This window comes from Elephas maximus, chromosome 13 (assembly GCF_024166365.1).
Source record: "Elephas maximus indicus isolate mEleMax1 chromosome 13, mEleMax1 primary haplotype, whole genome shotgun sequence".
NCBI classification, from domain to species: Eukaryota; Metazoa; Chordata; class Mammalia; order Proboscidea; family Elephantidae; genus Elephas; species Elephas maximus.
The window spans coordinates 95221291-95243370 of NC_064831.1; the positions used below are offsets into that span (position 1 = coordinate 95221291).

Genomic DNA, 22080 nt, shown 5'->3' on the forward strand with positions numbered 1-22080 from the left:
AGATAGCTCCACAACTACAGTAGCAGGCTTCAACAGACCACTTTCGGTGAAGGACAGGACATCCAGAAAGAACCTCAATACAGATATGAAAGATCTAAATGCCACAATCAATCAACTTGACCTTACAGACATATACAGAACACTCCACCCAACAGCAGCCAAGCATACTTTTTTTTTCTAGTGCACGTGGAACATTCTCTAGAATAGATCACACATATTGGGTCATAAAGCAAGCTTTAGCAGAATCCAAAACATCAAAATATTACAAAGCATCTTCTCTGACCAGACGGCCATAAAAGTAGAAATCAATAACAGAAAAAGCAGGGAAAAGAAACCAAACACTTGAAAAATGAACAATACTCTGCTCAAAAATGACTGGATTATAGAAGACATTAAGGATGAAATAAAGAAATTCATAGAATCCAAAGAGAATGAAAACACTTCCTATCAGAACCTTTGCGACACAATGAAAGCAGTGCTCAGAGGTGAATTTATACCAATAAATGCACATATACAAAATGAAGAATGAGCCAAAAACAAAGAATTGTCCCTACAACTTGAACAAATAGAAAGAGAGCAACAAAAGAAACCCTTAGGCACCAGAAGAAAGCAAATAATAAAAAATAAAGCAGAGTTAAATGAAGTAGAAAATAGAAACAGAAGTGAAAGAGTTAACAAGACCAAAAGCTGGTTCTCTGAAAAAATTAATTGAACCATCGGCCAAACTGGCAAAAGAAAAACAGGAGAGGAAGTGATTAACACAAATGAGAAATGAGATGGGCGATATTACAACAGACCCAACTGAAATGAAAAGAATCATATCAAATTACTTTGAAAAATTGTACTCTTTCGGTTGCAAAAGGACAAATATTGTATAAGACCACTATTATAAGATCTTGAGAAATAGAAAAAACGGAGAAGAACACAGACTTATGTGGTTACAAAGGGGGGAGGGAGGGAGGGAGGGAGGGAGGGAGAGGGCTTTTTATTGATCAATCTGTAGATAAGAACTGCTTTGGGTGAAGGGAAAGACAACACTCAATACAAGGAAGGTCAGCCTAATTGGACTGGATTAAAAGTAAAGAGGTTTCCGGGATAAAATGAAAGCTTCAAAGGTCAGCGAAGCAGGGGCTGGGGTCTGGGGAACTTGATTTGAGGGGACTTCTAAGTCAATGGGCAAAACAATTCTATTATGAAAACACTCTGCATCCCACTTTGAATTGTGGCGCCTGGCGTCCTAAATGCCAACAAGCGGCCATCTAAAATACATTAATTGGTCTCAACCCACCTGGAGCAAAGGCAAAGGAAGAACACCAAGGCCACACGACAACTAAGAACCCAAGAGACAGAAAGGGCCACATGAACCAGAGACCTACATTATCCTGAGACCAGAAGAACTAGTTGGTGCCTGGCCACAATCGATGTCTGTCCTGTCAGGGAGCACAACAGACAACTCCTGAGGGAGCAGGAGACCAGTGGGATACAGACCCCAAATTCTCATTAAAAGACCACACCTAATGGTATGATTGCGACTAGAGGAATCCCAGAGACAATGCTCCCCAGAACTTCTGATGGCACAGGACAGGAACCATCCCCGAAGACAAATCATCAGGCATGAAAAGAACTGGTCAGTGGCGGGGAGACAGATGCTGATGAAGAGTGAGCTAATTAAATCAGGTGGACACGGGAGAATGTGTTGGCAACTCTTGACTGGAGGGGGGATGGGAAGATAGAGAGAGAGGGAAGATGGCAAAATTGGCACGAAACGAGAGACTGTAAGGGCTGACTCAATAGGGGGAGAGCAAGTGGGAGAAGGGAGTAAGATGTATGTAAACCTACATGTGGCAGACTGATTGGAATGGTAAATGTTCACTTGAAGCTTAATAAAAATTAAGACAAAGAAAAATTGTACTCTAACAAATTTGAAAACCTAGAAGAAATGGATGAATTCTTAGAAACACACTACCTACCTTAACTAACACAAACAGAGGTAGAACAACTAAAGAGACCCATAACAAAAGAAGAGTTTGAAAAGGTAATCAAAAAACTCCCAAAAAAAAAAGCCCTGGCCTAGATGGCTCCACTGCAGGGTTCAACCAAACTTTCAGAGAAGAGTTAACACCACTATTACTAAAGGTATTTCGGAGCACAGAAAAGGACAGAATACTCCCAAACTCATTCTATGAAGCCAGCATATTCCTGATACCAAAACCAGGTAAAGACACCACAAAAAAAGAGAAAATTATGGACCTATATCCCTCGTGAACTTAGATGCAAAAATCCTCAACAAAATTCTAGCCAATAGAACTCAACACATATCAAAAAAATAAATCACCATGACCAAGTGGGATTCATGCCAGATACTCAGGGATGGTTCATCATTAGAAAGACAATTAATGTAATCCATCATATAAATAAAACAAAAGAACTACATGATTTTATCAATTGATGCAGAAAAGGCATTTCACAAAGTTCAACACCCATTCATGATAAAAACTTTCCTAAGTGGAGAAAGTCCGAAAGCATTCCCCTTGAGATCAGGAACCAGAGAAAGATGCCCTTTATCACCAGTCTTATTCAGCATTGTGCTGGAGGTCCTAGCCAAAGCAATTAGGTAAGGAAGAAGTAAAAGTATCTGTATTTGCAGATGACATGATCTTATACACAGAAAACCCTAAAGAATCCTCAAAAAACTGCTGAAATTAATAGAAGAGTTCAGCGGAGTATCAGGATACAAGATAAACATAAAAAATCAGCTGGATTCCTTTATACCAAGAAAACATCGAGGAGGAAATCACCAAATCAATACCATTTACAGTAGCCCCCAAGAAGATAAAATACTAAGGAAAAAATCTAACCAGAGATGTAAAAGACCTATACAAAGAAAACTACAAGACACTACTGGAAGAAACCAAAAGAGACCTACATAAGTGGAAAAACATACCTTGCTCATGGATAGGAAGACTTAACATTGTAAAAATGTCAATTCTACCAAAATCCTTCTAGAGATACAATGCAATTTTGATCCAAATTCCAACGACACTTTTTAATGAGATGGAGAAACAAATCACCAACTTCATATGGAAAGGAAAGCTGCCCGGATAAGCAAAGCATTACTGAAAAAGAAGAACAAAGTGGGAGGCCTCACTCTACCTGATTTTGGAACCTATTATACCACCGCAGTGGTCAGAACAGCCTAGAGCTGGCACAACAACAGATACATAGACCAATGGAACAGAATTGAGAATCCAGACATAAATCCATCCACATATGAGCAGCTGATTTTTGACAAAGGCCCAAAGTCTTTTTAACAAATGGTGCTGGCATAACTGGATGCCCATCTGCAAAAAAATGAAACAAGAGCCATACCTCATGCCATGCACAAAAACTAACTCAAAATGGATCAAAGACCTAAATATAAAATCTAAAATGATAAAGATCATGGAAGAAAAAATAGGGACAAAGCTAGAAGCCCTAATATATGGCATAAACAGTATACAAATCCTTACTAACAATGCAGAAGAAAAACCAGATAATTTAGAGCTCCTAAAAATCAAACACCTATGCTCATCCGAAGACTTCACTGAAAGAGTAAAAAGATTACCTACAGACTAGGGAAAAGGTTTCAGCTATGGCATTTCCGATCAGCGTCTGATGTCTAAAATCTACGTGATACTGTAAAAACTCAACTACAAAAAGACAAATAACCCAATTAAAAAATGGGCAAATGAAATGAACAGGCACTTCACTGAAGAAGATATTCAGGTAGCTCACAGACGTGAGGAAATGCTCAGGATCATTAGCCATTAAAAACACACCCAGTGCCGAGAAACGCAAATCAAAACTACAGTGGGATTCCATCTCATGCCCACAAACAAAAAAAAATAAATGTTGGAGAGGTTGCGAACACTTATACACAGGTGGTAGGAATGAAAAATGGTACAACCACTCTGGAAATTGATTTGGCGCTTTCTTAAAAACTAGAAATAGAATTATCATACGATCCAGTAATCCCACTGCTTAGAATATATCCTAGAGAATTAAGAGCCTTTACACAAACAGATATATGCACACCCATGTTCATTGCTGCACTGTTTACAATAGCAAGAAGATGGAAGCAACCAAAGTGCCCATCAAAGGATGAATGGATAAATAAATTATGGTATATTCACACAATGGCATACTGCACATCCATGAAGAACAATGATGAATCCATGAAACATTTCATAACATGGAGGAATCTGGAAGGCATTACGCTGAGTGAAATTAGTCAGTTACAAAAGGACAAATATTGTATAAGACCACTATTATAAAACTTGAAAAATAGTTTAAACAGAGAAGAAAATATTCCTTGACGGTTATGAGAGGGGTAGAGAGGGAGGGAGGGATAGGGGCTTTCACTAGACAGTAGATAAAAATTATTTTAGTAAAGGGAAAGACAACACACAATACAGGAGAGGTCAGCACAACTGGACTAAACTAAAAGCAGTTTCCTGAATAAACTGAACGGTTCGAAGGCCAGCATAGCAGGGGCAGGGGTTTGGGGACCATGGTTTCAGGGGACATCTAAGTCAACTGGCATAATAAAATCTATCAAGAAAACATTCTGCATCCCACTTTTTTTTTTTTTATATTAAAACAAAAATTTTATTGAAGGAATAATTTTAATTCCATGAGAGAACACATGTTCAGGCCGACTGCTGCCGTGTGTTCTGCTTTGCAGGCAGAACAAAGAGGTATTTTAATAGATAGCGTAACTAGTTCACATCAGATGGGTGCAGAGGAAAAAAAAGGAAGGGTGGGGGCGGGGGTGGGGGGGAGATTTACCAGGGTCAATTAGCTACAAATCTTCTTCACATCATGTCCTAATCTAACACAAATCCCTCACTTTTTTTTTATTTTTTTTTATTTTTAATAACTTCTATTAAGCTTCAAGTGAACGTTTACAAATCCAATCAGTCTGTCACATATAAGTTTACATACATCTCACTCCCTACTCCCACTTGCTCTCCCCCTCTTGAGTCAGCCCTTTCAGTCTCTCCTTTCTTGACAATTTTACCGGCTTCCCTCTCTCTCTACCCTCCCATCCCCCCTCCAGACAAGAGTTGCCAACACAATCTCAAGTGTCCACCTGATATAATTAGCTCACTCTTCATCAGCGTCTCTCTCCCACCCGCTGACCAGTCCCTTTCATTTCTGATGAGTTGTCTTCGGGGATGGTTCCTGTCCTGTGCCAACAGAAGGTCTGGGGAGCATGGCCGCCGGGATTCCTCTAGTCTCAGTCAGACCATTAAGTTTGGTCTTTTTATGAGAATTTGGGGTCTGTGTCCCACTGATCTCCTGCTCCCTCAGGGGTCCTCTGCTGTGCTCCCTGTCAGGGCAGTCATCGATTGTGGCCGGGCACCAACTAGTTCTTCTGGTCTCAGGATGATGTAGGTCTCTGGTTCATGTGGCCCTTTCTGTCTCTTGGGCTCTTAGTTGTCGTGTGGCCTTGGTGTTCTTCATTCTCCTTTGCTCCAGGTGGGTTGAGACAAATTGATGCATCTTAGATGGCCGCTTGTTAGCATTTAAGACCCCAGACGCCACATTTCAAAGTGGGATGCAGAATGATTTCATAATAGAATTATTTTGCCAATTGACATAGAAGTCCCCGCAAACCATGTTCCCCAGACCCCCGCACTTGCTCCCCTGACCTTTGAAGCATTCATCTTATCCCGGAAACTTCTTTGCTTTTGGTCCAGTCCAATTGAGCTGACCTTCCATGTATTGAGTGTTGTCCTTCCCTTCACCTAAAGCAGTTCTTATCTACTCATTAATCAATAAAAAACCCTCTCCCACCCTCCCTCCCTCCCCCCCTCGTAACCACAAAAGTATGTGTTCTTCTCAGGTTTACTATTTCTCAAGATCTTATAATAGTGGTCTTATAAAATATTTGTCCTTTTGCCTCTGACTAATTTCGCTCAGCATAATGCCTTCCAGGTTCCTCCATGTTATGAAATGTTTCAGAGATTCGTCACTGTTCTTTATCGATGCGTAGTATTCCATTGTGTGAATATACCACAATTTATTTACCCATTCATCCGTTGATGGACACCTTGGTTGCTTCCAACTTTTTGCTATTGTAAACAGAGCTGCAATAAACATGGGTGTGCATATATCTGTTTGTATGAAGGCTCTTGTATCTCTAGGGTATATTCCTAGGAGTGAGATTTCTGGGTTGTATGGTAGTTCTATTTCTAACTGTTTAAAATAACGCCAGATAGATTTCCAAAGTGGTTGTACCATTTGACATTCCCACCAGCAGTGTATGAGAGTTTCAATCTCTCCGCAGCCTCTCCAACATTTATTATTTTGTGTTTTTTGGATTAATGCCAGCCTTGCTGGTGTGAGATGGAATCTCATCGAAGTTTTAATTTGCATTTCTCTAATGGCTAATGATCGAGAGCATTTTCTCATGTATCTGTTGGCTGCCTGAATATATTCTTTAGTGAAATATGTGTTCATATCCTTTGCCCACTTCTTGATTGGGTTGTTTGTCTTTTTGTGGTTGAGTTTTGACAGAATCATGTAGATTTTAGAGATCAGGCGCTGGTCGGAGATGTCATAGCTGAAAATTCTTTCCCAATCTGTAGGTGGTCTTTTTACTCTTTTGGTGAAGTCTCTAGATGAGCATAGGTGTTTGATTTTTAGGAGCTCCCAGTTATCGGGTTTCTCTTCATCATTTTTGGTAATGTTTTGTATTCTGTTTATGCCTTGTATTGGGGCTCCTAGGGTTGTCCCAATTTTTTCTTCCATGATCTTTATCGTTTTAGTCTTTATGTTTAGGTCTTTGATCCACTTGGAGTTAGTTTTTGTGCATGGTGTGAGTATGGGTCCTGTTTCATTTTTTTGCAAATGGATATCCAGTTATGCCAGCACCATTTGTTAAAAAGGCTATCTTTTCCCCAGTTAATTGACACTGGTCCTTTGTCAAATATCAGCTGCTCATACGTGGATGGATCTATGTCTGGGTTCTCAATTCTATTCCATTGGTCTATGTGTCTGTTGTTGTACCAATACCAGGCTGTTTTGACTACTGTGGCTGTATAATAGGTTCTGAAGTCAGGTAAGGTGAGGCCTCCCACTTTCTTCTTCTTTTTCAGTAATGCTTTGCTTATCCGGGGCTTCTTTCCCTTCCATATGAAATTGGTGATTTGTTTCTCTATCCCCTTAAAATATGACATTGGAATTTGGATCGGAAGTGCGTTAAATGTATAGATGGCTTTTGGTAGAATAGACATTTTTACTATGTTAAGTCTTCCTATCCATGAGCAGGGTATGTTTTTCCACTTAAGTATGTCCTTTTGAATTTCTTGTAGTAGAGCTTTGTAGTTTTCTTTGTATAGGTCTTTTACATCCTTGGTAAGATTTATTCCTAAGTATCTTATCTTCTTGGGGGCTACTGTGAACGGTATTGATTTGGTTATTTCCTCTTCGGTGTTCTTTTTGTTGATGTAGAGGAATCCAAGTGATTTTTGTATGTTTATTTTATAACCTGAGACTCTGCCAAACTCTTCTATTAGTTTCAGTAGTTTTCTGGAGGATTCCTTAGGGTTTTCTGTGTATATAATCATGTCATCTGCAAATAGTGATAACTTCACTTCTTCCTTGCCAATCTGGATACCTTTTATTTCTTTGTCTAGCCTAATTGCCCTGGCTAAGACTTCCAACACGATGTTGAATAAGAGCGGTGATAAAGGGCATCCTTGTCTGGTTCCCGTTCTCAAGGGAAATGCTTTCAGGTTCTCTCCATTTAGAGTGATATTGGCTGTTGGCTTTGCATAGATGCCCTTTATTATGTTGAGGAATTTTCCTTCAATTCCTATTTTGCTGAGAGTTTTTATCATGAATGGGTGTTGGACTTTGTCAAATGCCTTTTCTGCATCAATTGATAAGATCATGTGGTTTTTGTCTTTTGTTTTATTTATGTGATGGATTACATTAATGGTTTTTCTGATATTAAACCAGCCTTGCACACCTGGTATAAATCCCACTTGATCAGGGTGAATTATTTTTTTGATATGTTGTTGGATTCTATTGGCTAGAATTTTGTTGAGGATTTTTGCATCAATGTTCATGAGGGATATAGGTCTATAATTTTCTTTTTTTGTAATGTCTTTACCTGGTTTTGGTATCAGGGAGATGGTGGCTTCATAGAATGAGTTGGGTAGTATTCCGTCATTTTCTATGCTTTGGAATACCTTTAGTAGTAGTGGTGTTAACTCTTCTCTGAAAGTTTGGTAGAACTCTGCAGTGAAGCCGTCCGGGCCAGGGCTTTTTTTTGTTGGGAGTTTTTTGATTACCGTTTCAATCTCTTTTTTTGTTATGGGTCTATTTAGTTGTTCTACTTCTGAATGTGTTAGTTTAGGTAGGTAGTGTTTTTCCAGGAATTCATCCATTTCTTCTAGGTTTTCAAATTTGTTAGAGTACAATTTTTCATAATAATCTGAAATGATTCTTTTAATTTCATTTGGTTCTGTTGTGATGTGGTCCTTCTCGTTTCTTATTCGGGTTATTTGTTTCCTTTCCTGTATTTCTTTAGTCAGTCTAGCCAATGGTTTATCAATTTTAATTTTTTCAAAGAACCAGGCTTTTGGCTTTGTTAATTCTTTCAATTGTTTTTCTGTTCTCTAATTCATTTAGTTCAGCTCTAATTTTTATTATTTGTTTTCTTCTGGTGCCTGATGGATTCTTTTGTTGCTCACTTTCTATTTGTTCAAGTTGTCGGGACAGTTCTCTGATTTTGGCTCTTTCTTCTTTTTGTATGTGTGCATTTATTGATATAAATTGGCCTCTGAGCACTGCTTTTGCTGCGTCCCAGAGGTTTTGATAGGAAGTATTTTCATTCTCGTTGCTTTCTATGAATTTCCTTATTCCTTCCTTGATGTCTTCTATAACCCAGTCTTTTTTCAGGAGGGTATTGTTCATTTTCCAAGTATTTGATTTCTTTTCCCTAGTTTTTCTGTTATTGATCTCTAGTTTTATTGCCTTGTGGTCTGAGAAGATGCTTTGTAATATTTCGATGTTTTGGACTCTGCAAAGGCTTGTTTTATGACCTAATATGTGGTCTATTCTAGAGAATGTTCCATGTGTGCTAGAAAAAAAAGTATACTTTGCAGCAGTTGGGTGGAGAGTTCTGTATAAGTCAATGAGGTCAAGTTGGTTGATTGTTGTAATTAGATCTTCCGTGTCTCTGTTGAGCTTCTTACTGGATGCCCTGTCCTTCTCCGAAAGTGGTGTGTTGAAGTCTCCTACTATAATTGTGGAGGTGTCTATCTCGCTTTTCAATTCTGTTAAAATTTAATTTATGTATCTTGCAGCCCTGTCATTGGGTGCATAAATATTTAATATGGTTATGTCTTCCTGATCAATTGTCCCTTTTATCATTATATAGTGTCCTTCTTTATCCTTTGTGGTGGATTTAAGTCTAAAGTCTATTTTGTCAGAAATTAATATTGCTACTCCTCTTCTTTTTTGCTTATTGTTTGCTTGATATACTTTTTTCCATCCTTTTAGTTTGTTTGTGTCTCTAAGTCTAAGGTGTGTCTCTTGTAGGCAGCATATAGATGGATCGTGTTTCTTTATCCAGTCTGTGACTCTCTGTCTCTTTATTGGTGCATTTAGTCCATTTACATTCAGGGTAATTATAGATAAATAAGTTTTTAGTGCTGTCATTTTGATGCCTTTTTATGTGTTTTGTTGACAATTTCATTTTTCCACATACTTTTTGTGCTGAGGCGTTTTTCTTAGTAAATTGTGAGATCCTCATTTTCTTAGTGCTTGACTTTATGTTAGTTGAGTCGTTACGTTTTTCTTGGTTTTTATCTTGAGTTATAGAGTTGTTATACCTTTTTGTGGTTACCTTATTATTTACCCCTATTTTTCTAAGTAAAAACCTAACTTGTATCGTTCTATATCGCCTTGTATCACTCTCCATATGGCAGTTCAATGCCTCCTGTATTTAGTCCCTCTTTTTGATTATTGTGATCTTTTACCTATTGACTTCCATGATTCCCTGTTATGTGTATTTTTTTTTTAAATTAATCTTAATTTGTTTGTTTTTGTGATTTCCCTATTTGAGTTGATATCAGGACGTTCTGTTTTGTGACCTTGTGTTGTGCTGATATCTGATATTATTGGTTCTCTGACCAAACAATATCCTTTAGTATTTCTTGTAGCTTTGGTTTGGTTTTTGCAAATTCTCTAAACTTGTGTTTGTCTGTAAATATCTTAATTTCGCCTTCATATTTCAGAGAGAGTTTTGCTGGATATATGATCCTTGGCTGGCAGTTTTTCTCCTTCAGTGTTCTGTATATGTCGTCCCATTTCCTTCTTGCCTGCATGGTTTCTGCTGAGTAGTCAGAACATATTCTTATTGATTCTCCCTTGAAGGAAACCTTTCTTTTCTCCCTGGCTGCTTATAAAATTTTCTGTTTATCTTTGGTTTTGCTGAGTTTGATGATAATATGTCTTGGTGTTTTTCTTTTTGTATCAATCTTAAATGGGGTTCGATGAGCATCTTGGATAGATATTCTTTCGTCTTTCATGATGTCAGGGAAGTTTTCTGTCAGGAGTTCTTCAACTATTTTCTCTGTGTTTTCTGTCCCCCCTCCCTGTTCTGGGACTCCAATCACCCGCAGGTTATCCTTCTTGATAGAGTCCCACATAATTCTTAGGGTTTCTTCATTTTTTTTAATTCTTTTATCTGATTTTTTTTCAGCTATGTTGGTGTTGATTCCCTGGTCCTCCAGATGTCCCAGTCTGCATTCTAATTGCTCGAGTCTGCTTCTCTGACTTCCTATTGCATTGTCTAATTCTGTTATTTTATTGTTAATCTTTTGGATTTCTACATTTTGTCTCTCTATGGATTCTTGCAACTTATTAATTTTTCCACTATGTTCTTGAATAATCTTTTTGAGTTCTTCAACAGTTTTATCAGTGTGTTCCTTGGCTTTTTCTGCAGTTATCCTAATTTCATTTGTGATATCACTAAGCATTCTGTAAATTAGTTTTTTATATTCTGTATCTGATAATTCCAAGATTGTATCTTCATTTGGGAAAGATTTTGATTCTTTTGTTTGGGGGGTTGGAGAAGCTGTCATGGTCTGCTTCTTTAAGTGGTTTGATATGGATTGTTGTCTCCGCGCCATCACTGGGAAACTAGTTTTTCCAGAAAATCCGCTAAAAAAAAAATGCAGTCAGATCCCTATCAGAGTTCTCCCTCTGGCTCAGGCTATTCAGATGTTAATGAAGCCGCCTGGGGAGGGTGGGGGAGGGAACAGAGAGGTAGGAGAGTAGCACCTCAGAATATAGCCCGAGTTGCTTGTCTTGCTTGGAATGACTATTATATCTGAGATTCCCGCGGGGCGCGTCGCCTATGTGTGCTGGCTGTGTGGAGATTGCCCCTGGGGGGGTCTGGCCCGCTGGAGTCACGGTCAGATCCTCCGCTTCCAGCCCCACGCCCAGCGTCAAGGCTCCCCTACTGGGACGGTGCACTCTCGACTCCAAAATCAGTCGCTGCCTCCCAGGGACTTCTCGTCCCTGCAGCCGCGTGGCCGTGCCGCACCCGAGAGCCAGTTGGGCCTCCTCCCGGGGTTAGTTCTGATGGGTGTAGCAGGTCCCCGTGCTTGTGCCGTGACCGAGTGTCCCGGCTGGGACGCTGTTCTCCCCGCTCCAATACCAGTTGCTGCCTCCCAGGGACTTCTCCTACCGGCTGCGTCCCACGCCGCCCGCGCGACCCGGCTGGTCCCCTTCCCGGGGTTAGTTCAGGGGGGTGGAGCAACTCTCCGTGTTTATGCCGTACCTGCGTCCAGTCCAAATCCCTGCGGAACGGTTCCCCGGCTCGGACGCTGCTCTTTCTGCTCCAAGACCAGTCACTGCCTCCCGGGGACTTCTCCTACCAGCTGCATCCCACGCCGCCCGTGGAACCGGCTGGTCCCCCTCCCGGGGTTAGTTCAGGGGGGTGGAGCAGCTCTCTGTGCTTGTGCCGTACCTGACTGATACTCTGGCTCCAGGCTCTGGAAACAATCGCTGCTTCCCCGTATTAGTTCGTTCTCCGTCTCTAAATCTGTGTTTGTTGTTCAGGGTTCGTAGATTGTTATGTATGTGATCGATTCACTTGTTTTTCCGTGTCTTTGTTGTAAGAGGGATCCGAGGTAGCGTCTGCCTAGTCCGCCATCTTGGCTCCGCCCCCTCTGCATCCCACTTTGGTGAGTTGCTTCTGGGGTCTTAAACACTAGCAAGCGGCCATCTAAGATGCATTAATAGGTCTCAGCCCACCTGGAGCAAAGGAGAATGAAGAACACCAAAGACACAAGGTAATTATGAGCCCAAGAGACTGGAAGGACCCCATAAACCAGAGGCTCCATCGACCTGAGACTAGAAGAGCTAGATGGTGCCCGGCTACAATCGATGACTGCCCTGACCAGGGAGCACAATGGACAGTCCCTGAGGGAGCAGGAGAGCAGTGGGATGCTGATCCCAAATTCTCGAAGAGACCACACTTAATGGTCTGACTGAGACTAGAAGGACCCCGGAGGTCAGGGTCCCCAGATCTTATGCTGGCCCAGGACAGAGCCATTCCCAAAGCAAACTCTTCAGACAGGATTGGACTGGACTTTTGGATAGAAAATGATACTGGTGAAGAGTGAGCTTCTTGATTCAAGTACACACATGAGACTATGTTGGCATCTCGTGTCTGGAGGGTAGAAGAGAGAGCAGAGGGGGTCAGAAGCTGGCCGAATGGACAGGAGGAGAGAGAGTGGAGGGAAGGAGTGTGCTGTCTCATTAGGGGGAGAGCCATTAGGAGTATATAGCAGGGTGTATATATGTTTTTCTATGAGAGGCTGACTTGATTTGTAAACTTTCACTTAAAGCACAATAAAAATAAAAAAAAGAAGAGGCATCCCCTTGGGGGTACAGGGGTTAGAGCTTGGCCAGCCTCTGTTACTTTATGTGGAGAAAAAAGTATCTCTCCCTGCTAGAGGGCATAGCACCAGGCCAGAGCCATGGCTTGGCTGGGGGGTGGGGGGCACAGGCTGGATGCCAGCACACCATGTCCCTTCCCTGAGACACCATGATGCAGGAAGGGCCATGGTAAGGGACGTCCTTGGGAGACACAAGGACTCAAGCCCACTTTAAAATGGAAACTTTTCTCCAAAGCTTACCCAGGCTAGACCCTTTCCTCCAAGTCAGCATTTTCTTTAAGTCCCTCCTGACCGAGGGTCTACTCATCACCATAACAACCACAGCTCACACTAAACAGCCTGGGCTGTTTTCAAGAGAGGCAGGAGGGTGGGCTTTGGATGCTTCTCCTAGGGGGATCCCATCTGGTGCTCTCATTTCTACCTCAGGGCCCTGGCAGCATGCGATGAGCATCTGAAGTTAGCACCGCTAGAGGTCCACACAGAGTCAGGGCGCCAGCATCTGAGATAAAGATGCCGTGTAAATCCTTTTGTGCCTTTCCCAAGGTGCAGGAGCCTCAAAACAAGATGCCAGGTAAAGTTACCCCAATCCTTCACAGCAAACAGGGAAAGCAGGGTCACAGCCCCACGAGATGACTGGCAGAGAGGGTGGTGAACAAAACACATGAAGAGGCAGTGGAGATTGTTGGCAGAATTCTTGCCTTCCATGCGGGAGACCCGGGCTCAGTTCCCAGCCAGTGCATCTCAAGCGCAGCCACCGCTCATGTCCATGGAGGCTTGCCTGATGCTATGATGCTGAACAGGTTACAGTGGGGCTCCAGACTAAGACAGACTAGGAAGAAAGGCCTGGTTATCTACTTCCAAAAATCAGCCAATGGATCACAACAGCCCAATCCACCACTGATCATGGGGATGGCACAGGACTGGGCAAGGTTTTGTTCCGCCGAACACGCAGTTCGCCTTGAGTTGGGGGTGGCTCGATACCAGCTAGCAACAACAACAACATCAGTAACGGCAGCTAACGACAACAAAATACTTGAAAGTCTGATGTGAAGTGAAATCTGCCCATGTGGTGGGGATGGCCCTAGAGCTATGACGACAGAAGGCTAATGGGTAGAAAATGCTCAAGTGGCAGGACCCAGTGACAGCTGTTCAAGGCAGAGGTGCGTTGTCTGTGATAAAAACCTACCAATTTAAATAAATTGTTCTAATAAATATCTTGGCTCCAGTTGATGGAACGAAAGCTGAGATTCTTTAAAGTGTCAATTCTAATTTTGTCAGCTTGGTTAAACTGAAAATACAGCAATATAACCCACATGAATTAACAGCAAGCTAGCTCACACCCACTCACATGCACACCATCTGTAATAAGAACAGACTATTTCCAAGCATTCCCCTGAACGACAAGTGTATTATGAAGACGTGGCAGAGCTCAAGTTAGGGGCCTGAGGATGTCAACTCAAGGCCAGGCCAGCCACAGTGTTCCCACCAGGCTGTCGGTCCTCATCTCACACTTGAGCCCTCGTTGGAGGAATCGAGGGAGGATGAGTTGCTCATTTAGGCGATGGCCTTATCTGGGAACCATTTCATGTTCCTTGTTTTCAAGAGTTGATCATCCCCACTCACCTGGTACTACAACAAGGATTCTAGCCTCTAAGTCAGGAGGGGAGTCAGCCCCAGGCCTTGGCCGTGCCGCACAAAGCCCAAGTGGAGCCAAGCGTGTCAACCGTGAGTAAGTGGCCAGTTGCTACGCAGTCGAACCTGACTCATGGCGACCCCGACTCATGGCGACCCCATGTGTGTCAGAGTAGAACTGTGCTCTGTAGGGTTTTCAATGGCTGATTTTCCAGAATAGATCACCAAGCCTTTCTTCTGGGGGCCTCTGGGTGGACTCGAACTTTCAACATTTCTGTTAGCAGCTGGGAGTGTTAACGGTTTGCACCCAGCAGGGATTCCAACCACGAGGGTCAGATGTAGGGTTGGGAATCAGCACTGTGAACGCTTTCTTTCAAAAACCCTTGAATCTGTCTCCTGACACGTACATGGCTCCAGAAAACCACAATATTCTCCTGTTTCTCTCATAATTCAGGTCACTGTTATGATAGTCATCTGAGAAGAAAGGGAGTTAAGACAGTGTATTTATTCTTGTAAAAGCTTTTCCCACAGGGAAAAGCAGACCTGTGGCTTGAAAGGATTCTGACTAGATACGCTGGGAAAATAAGCAGCCACTCTGTCCTTTAAGAATCTCCAGGTAGGCCTGTGAAGAAGAGGGAGGAAGGACAATCTCTCCCTGCGTCGACCTCACTGAGGCCCAAAGGTTACAGAGGACACACTCACACTAGCCAGTTATTCGCTGTTTATCTGAAATTTGAATTTAACTGGCATTCTGTATTTTCAGTTGCTAAATCTGACAGCCTCCAGGGAGCTGAGCAGCCACCACCTCCACTGAGGCCCCAGGCAGCACAGTCAAGGTGCATTCTGATACATCTCCATGCTCGGCCGTAATGTCACCCCAGCCTGCTGGAGTTTCCCCTTCACCTCTGACAGCTGAGACTACCTGGGCACCCTTCCTCCGTGATCATTTACACAGTCTTTCAAAGAGGCCTTGGCCCCGTGTCAGAGGCAGGACCACATTGTTCTAACTGGGCTCTGCATGCAGCTCTTCGTCCAGCACCGTCCAGTCCTGGGCTAGCTACCGCTGTGCAGTCTGCACTCCTCACACTAACGACACAAGGGTGCACACAGCCAAGGACCTCGGCCAGGACGGCGCAAGTCAGCGTGCAGCAGGAAGGAGCTCGGCATCCTGACACCTAAGACCCTTGGTGGCATGAGACAGGGTACAAACAACACGTATGAACAGAAGTTATCCCTGCAAGATTAGACCTGAGAGGTGAACCCAGGAGTGAAACCAACACGCCTGCGGGGCTGTTAAGTTTTTATTCATGTATGAGTAACCAGAACCCCTGCACCTTGCTGGTGGGAATGCAAAATGGTACAGCTGCTGTGGAAAAATGGTCTGGTGGTTCCTCAAAAAGTTAAACATAAAATTATCTTATGACCCAGCAATTCCACTTTTAGGTGTATGCCCAAAAGAATGGACAGCTGGGACTCAAACAAATACATGTACACCAGTATTGACTGCAGTAGTATTCACAAAGGAAACAGGCAGAAACAATCCAACTGTCCATCAACAGATAAAAATGGATAAACAAAATGTAGTACATACGTACAATGGCGTATCACTCAGCCATAAAGAGAAGTGAAGTCCCGGTACATGCTACCGCGTGGAAATGCCTTAAAAATGTTATGCTGGGGAAATACGTAAAACACCAAAGGGCAAATGCTGTACGATTCCACTTATAAAAAATATTCAGGCTTTGTAAATCCATACAGACAGAAATTAGACCAGTGGTTGCCAGGTGATGGGAGAGGGGGAATGGGGGGTGAGTGCTTAATGGGTATGGGGTTTCCTTTTGGGGTGATGAAAATGTTCTGGAATTAGATAGTGTTAATGGTTGCACAGGGCCCTGGTAACACAGTGGTTAAGGACCCCCCTGCTAACTGAAAAGGCTGGCAGTTCAAATCCACTGATGGCTCTTTGGAAACCATATGGGCAGTTCTACTCTGTCCTACAGGGTTGCTGTGAGTCAGAATTGACTCGATGGCAATGGGGTTTTTAATGGTTGCACGGAGGAGTCCTAGCGGAGCAGTGGGTACGCATTTGGCTGCTAACCAAAAGGTCAGTGGTTCGAACCTACCAGCCACTCCTCCAGAGAAAGATGTGACAGTCTGCATCCATAAAGATTACAGCCTTGGGAACCCTATGGGGAAGTTCTACTCTGTCCTATAGGGTCACTATGAGTTGGAATCGACTAAATGGCTACAGGTTATATATTTTTTATGGTTGCACAACATCGTGAATGTACTAAATGCTACTGAACTACACATTTTAAAATCGTTAAAATGGTAAAAAAAAAAAAATGTAAAACAAAGAGTAACCAGAAAAAGCCAACAGCCAACATTATACTTTATGGAAAAAGACTGAGAGCTTGCCCCTTGAAATTGGGAACAAGACAAGGGTGCCCACACACACAACTTCTAGTCAATATTATATTAGAAGTCCCAGTCAGAGAAATAAGACAAGGAAAAGAAATAAAAGGTACCCACATTAGAAAAGAAGAAGTAAACTTATCTCTATTCACAGATGATATGATCCTATACATAAAAAATTTGAAAGCATCCACAAGAAAACCTCTAGAGCTAATAGAGGAACTTAGCAAAGTTGCAGGGTACAAGGTTCAACAAACAAAAATCAGACGGATTGTTCATACACCAACAATGAGAAATCTGAAAGGGAAATTAGGGAACTATTCCATTTACAATAGCATCTAAGAGAATAAAATACCAAGGATAAATCTAACCAGGGATGTGAAGGACTAATACAATGAAAACTATAAAACACTTCTGAAAGAAATGAAAGAAGGCTTAAATAAATGGGAAGATGTTCCATGCTTAAGGACAGGAAGACTTAATATTGCTAAGATGCCAATACTACTGTAAGCAATCTACAGACTTAACGCAATCCTGATCAAAATTTCAACAACCTTCTTTGCAGAAAAAGAAAAACCAATCCTCAACTTTATATGGAATAGAAAGAATCCCCAAAAAGCTAAAGCAATTTTGTTGAAAGAGAACAACAACATAGAAGGACTCACACTTCCTGATTCTAAAACAAACTATTCAGTTACAGTAATCAAAACAGTCTGATATTGGTATAACAATAGACACACAGACTGATGGAATATAATTCGAGTCCAGAAATAAACCCACACATCTATGGTCAACTGATTTTTGACAAGGGTGCTAAATTCATTCAATAGGGGAAAAAGAGTCTTTTCAATAAAGGGTGCTGAGATGATTGGATTTCCACATGCAGAAAAATGAAACAAGATCCATGCCTCACAGCATACATAAAAACAAATTCAAAATGAATTAAGGACCTAAATGTATAAACTAAAACCAAAAAATTCTTAGAACAAAAAGCAGGGACAACGGTTTCAGGCCTAGTTTTCACCAATGGGTTATCTGATATAATAACAAAAGCACAAACAGCAAAAGACAAATAAATGGGACCTCATAAAAATTAAAAACTTCTGTTCATCAAAAGACCTTACCAAAAAAATTTAAAAGACAAGCAACCAACTGGGAGAATATCTTCAGAAACCATAATTCCAACAAGAATCTGATAATCAAAATACATATAAAACTTTAGCAACTTAAAAAGACAAATAACCCAATCATAAACAGCAGAAAGGACTAGAGTAGACGTTTCACCTAAGAGGACATTCAAATGGCCCCTAAACACACGAAAAGGTGGTCAGCATCATTAACCAACAGAGAGATGAAAATCAAAGCCACAATGAGATACCATTTCACTTCCACTAGGATGGCTAATTGAGATGTTTCAACAAATACGCCACTGGAGGTGAGTGTCAGGGTTGTATCCTTTCACCATACCTATTGAATCTGTATACTGAGCAAACAATCCGAGAAGCTGGACTATATGAAGAAGAACAGGGTATCAGGATTGGAGGAAGACTCATTAACAACCTGCGTTATGCAGATGACACAACCTTACTTGCTGAAAGTGAAGAGGACTTGAAGCACTTACTAATGAAGATCAAAGACCACAGCCTTCAGTATGGATTACACCTCCACATAAAGAAAACAAAAATCCTCACACCTGGACCAATGAGCAACATCATGATAAACGGAGAAAAGATTGAAATTGTCAAGGATTTCATTTTACTTGGATCCACAATCAACAACCATGGAAGCAGCAGTCAAGAAATCAAAAGACACATCGCATTGGGCAAATCTGCTGCAAAGGACCTCTTTAAAGTGTTGAGGAGCAAAGATGTCACCCTGAAGACTAAGGTGCACCTGACCCAAGCCATGGTATTTTCAATCACATCATATGCATGTGAAAGCTGGACAATGAATAAGGAAGACGGAAGACGCCTTTGAATTGGGGTGTTGGTGAAGAATATTGAACATACCACGGACTGCCAAAAGAACGAACAAATCTGTCTTAGAGGAAGTACAACCAGAATGCTCCTTAGAAGCAAGGATGGCGAGACTGCGTCTTACATACTTTGGACATGTTGTCAGAACAGATCAGTCCCTGGAGAAGGCCATCATGCTTGGCAGAGTACAGGGTCAGCAGAAAAGAGGAAGACCCTCAACGAGGTAGATTGACACAGTGGCTGCAACAACGAGCTCAAGCATAACAACGATTGTGAGGATGGCTCAGAAGTGGGCAGTGTTTCGTTCCTTTGTGCGTAGGGTCGCTATGAGTCGGAACGACTCGACGGCACCTAACAACAACAACAACAGGATGGCTAAATTAAAGAAAAAAACAGAAAATAACAAATGTTGGCGAGGATGTGGGGAAATTGGAACCCTTAATCATTGCCAGTGGTAATAAAAATGGTACAACTGTTGCAGAAAACATTGTGGCAGTCCCTCAAAAAACTGAAACAGAACTACCATAAAACCGACAGAACTACCATATGACCTATTAATTCCGCTCCTAGGTATATCACCAAAAGACCTGAAAGCAGAGACTCAAACAGGGACATGTACATCGATGTTAACTGCAGCAATACTTACAATAGCCAAAAGGTGGAAACAACCTAAATGCCCATCAACAGATGAATGGATAAACAAAATGTGGTATATACATATAACAGAATACTACTCAGCCAGTAGGAAAAACGAAGCCTTGATACATACTACAATATGGATGGAATTGGAAGACATTATGCTGAGTGAAATAAGTTCATCACAAAAGAACAAATATCATATGACCTCACTTTTATAAAAAGACAAAAAAAGGCAAATGTATAAACAACAAAGTTTATTAGTAGTTACCAGGGCTGGGAAAGAGGGGAAAGGGAGTGTTAAGGGTGATGGAAATATCCCACTGATTAAGGGTAAGGTAATATGGTTGATCATTGTAATTGCTCTCAGTTGTACACCTGTGAAAAGCTGAATTGGCAAAAGTTGTGTAAAAGACATATTTACAAAAAAAGAAAAAAAAAAGAGTAGCAGCTGAGGCTGCTTATATACAACCAAAAACCTCATGGGATTTGGTTTCTTAGTTCGGAGGTTTATGGTCATGGTTTCATAGGACTTCTCAGTGAACTGGCTTTGTAACATGTTTAGTGTCTCTGTTCTACCTCCTTGCTCAATGCATAGTGCCTGGCGTCTTAAAATCTTGCCAGCAGCCATATAAGGCATGATTGAAAAAAAAAAAGCAGCCATATAAGGCACAATAAGTGGTCTCTATTTATTCACCTGGAGCAACAGAGGAAGGAGAGTCAGTGTAATGGTTACGGTTGTGTGTCAACTTGGCTGGGCCATGATTCTCAGTGGTTTGGCAGTTACGTAATGATGTAGTTTGGTAGTTACATAATGATGTAATTTGGCAGTTACGTAATGATGTCATCTTCCATGACATGATCTGATGTGATCTGCCTATCAGTTATAAGGGGCGTTTCCTTGGGGGTACGGCCTGTATCCAATACATATATGGACATTCTGGCAAAGCTCACTTGCTTGCTTTGGATCATGCATGTGACTCGTCATCACCTGAACTCTGGTTCTTGGCGCCTGAGCCAGCTGCCTATCATATTGCCTGCCAATCTTGATGCCTAACCCACAGACTTGGGACTTGCTGCAGGAGCCGTTTCCTTGAGATAAATCTGTGCATGCGTGTGTGTGTGTGTGTGTGTGTGTGTGCATCACTGGTTTTGCTTCTCTAGAGAACCTAGCCTAAGACAGTTAGGAATAGGAGGAGGATACAGAATGTGTGGCTAACTGCCTCCATGAACAACAGCCTCCTTTGCCATAAGGCCAGAAGAACTAGACGGTGCCCAGCTACTGTTACTGAAATTTTGATCAAAGATTCCACAGAAGAACCCTGATCAAAAAGGCGGAAATATAAAACAGAATTTCAAATTCTCACGGACTCCAGACTTCCTGGAGCCATGAAGGTTGGATGAACCCCTGAAACTACTGTTCTGAGATAATCTTTAAACCTTAAACCAAAAATATCCCCTAAAGTCTTCTTAAAACCAAGCAATAGTTTATCTTAACTAGTAAAAAATGCCTGCCTTTAGTATTACGGTCTTTTAAGCACTATCTATATGGGATCAAACTGACATCAGCAACTCTAAAGATTAGATATGAACCTTACAGGGCAGTGAATTTATGTTAAGGGGGAGGAACAGCTCAGAAAAGAAGTGTGAGAATGGTTGCACAACTCAAAGAATGTCATCAACGTCACTAAATGGTACATAAAAGAAACTGTTGAATTTGTTATGTTTTGCTGTGTATATTCTCAATAACACCCAAGTAAATAAAATTATATGTGTGTGTGTGTGTGTATATATATGTACATATATATATATATATAATAAGCACAAGGGAAAAAAAAGAGTAACCAGGGCCCTCTAAGGGCCTCAAACCTACTCCTTATACATATACTCTTGCATGAAGGTTACTGACAGCCTATGTAAGGCTGAACCCGTGGCAGACACAAGGGGAAAGTGAAGGAGGATGCACTAAAGGGGGTAGCACTGAGGTGGCACCAACAGATGTCAGCTCCATGCCAATCAAGCCGACTCTCCCCTCCCCTGCCTCATCCAGTAGAATACACTTGTGGGCAAGATTGGAGTCCCACTGCTTTAAGCAAAGATACTGAAGAACAAGGGAGTATTCGGTTTGCTTTTGATTTTCAATTTAGGAAACACGCTGTTATTGTTAGCTGTCATTGATCAGTTCCAACTCATGATGACCCCATGTACAACAAACCAAAATGTTGCCCGATCCTGCGCCACCTTTATGATCGTTGGTATGCTCAAGCCCATTGTTACAGCCACTGTATATTTTCGGTGTCTTCCAATGTAGGGGGCTCATCTTCCAGCACTTTATCAGACTATACCCTGTTTGATCCATATGGTTGTCATTGGCTAATTTTTGGAAGTAGGTCTCCAGGCCTTTCTTCCTAGTCTGTTTTAGACCCAACTGAATCCTGTCCGCTATGGGTAACCCC

The 22080-nt window shown here is 41.7% G+C and overlaps 1 protein-coding gene across 10 annotated transcripts in view; it reads right to left on the reverse strand.

The window, feature by feature from the left end:
- Positions 1-22080, reverse strand: part of APBA2 (amyloid beta precursor protein binding family A member 2) — a 336162-nt gene that overhangs the window by 62167 nt on the left and 251915 nt on the right. The window lies entirely within an intron of this gene.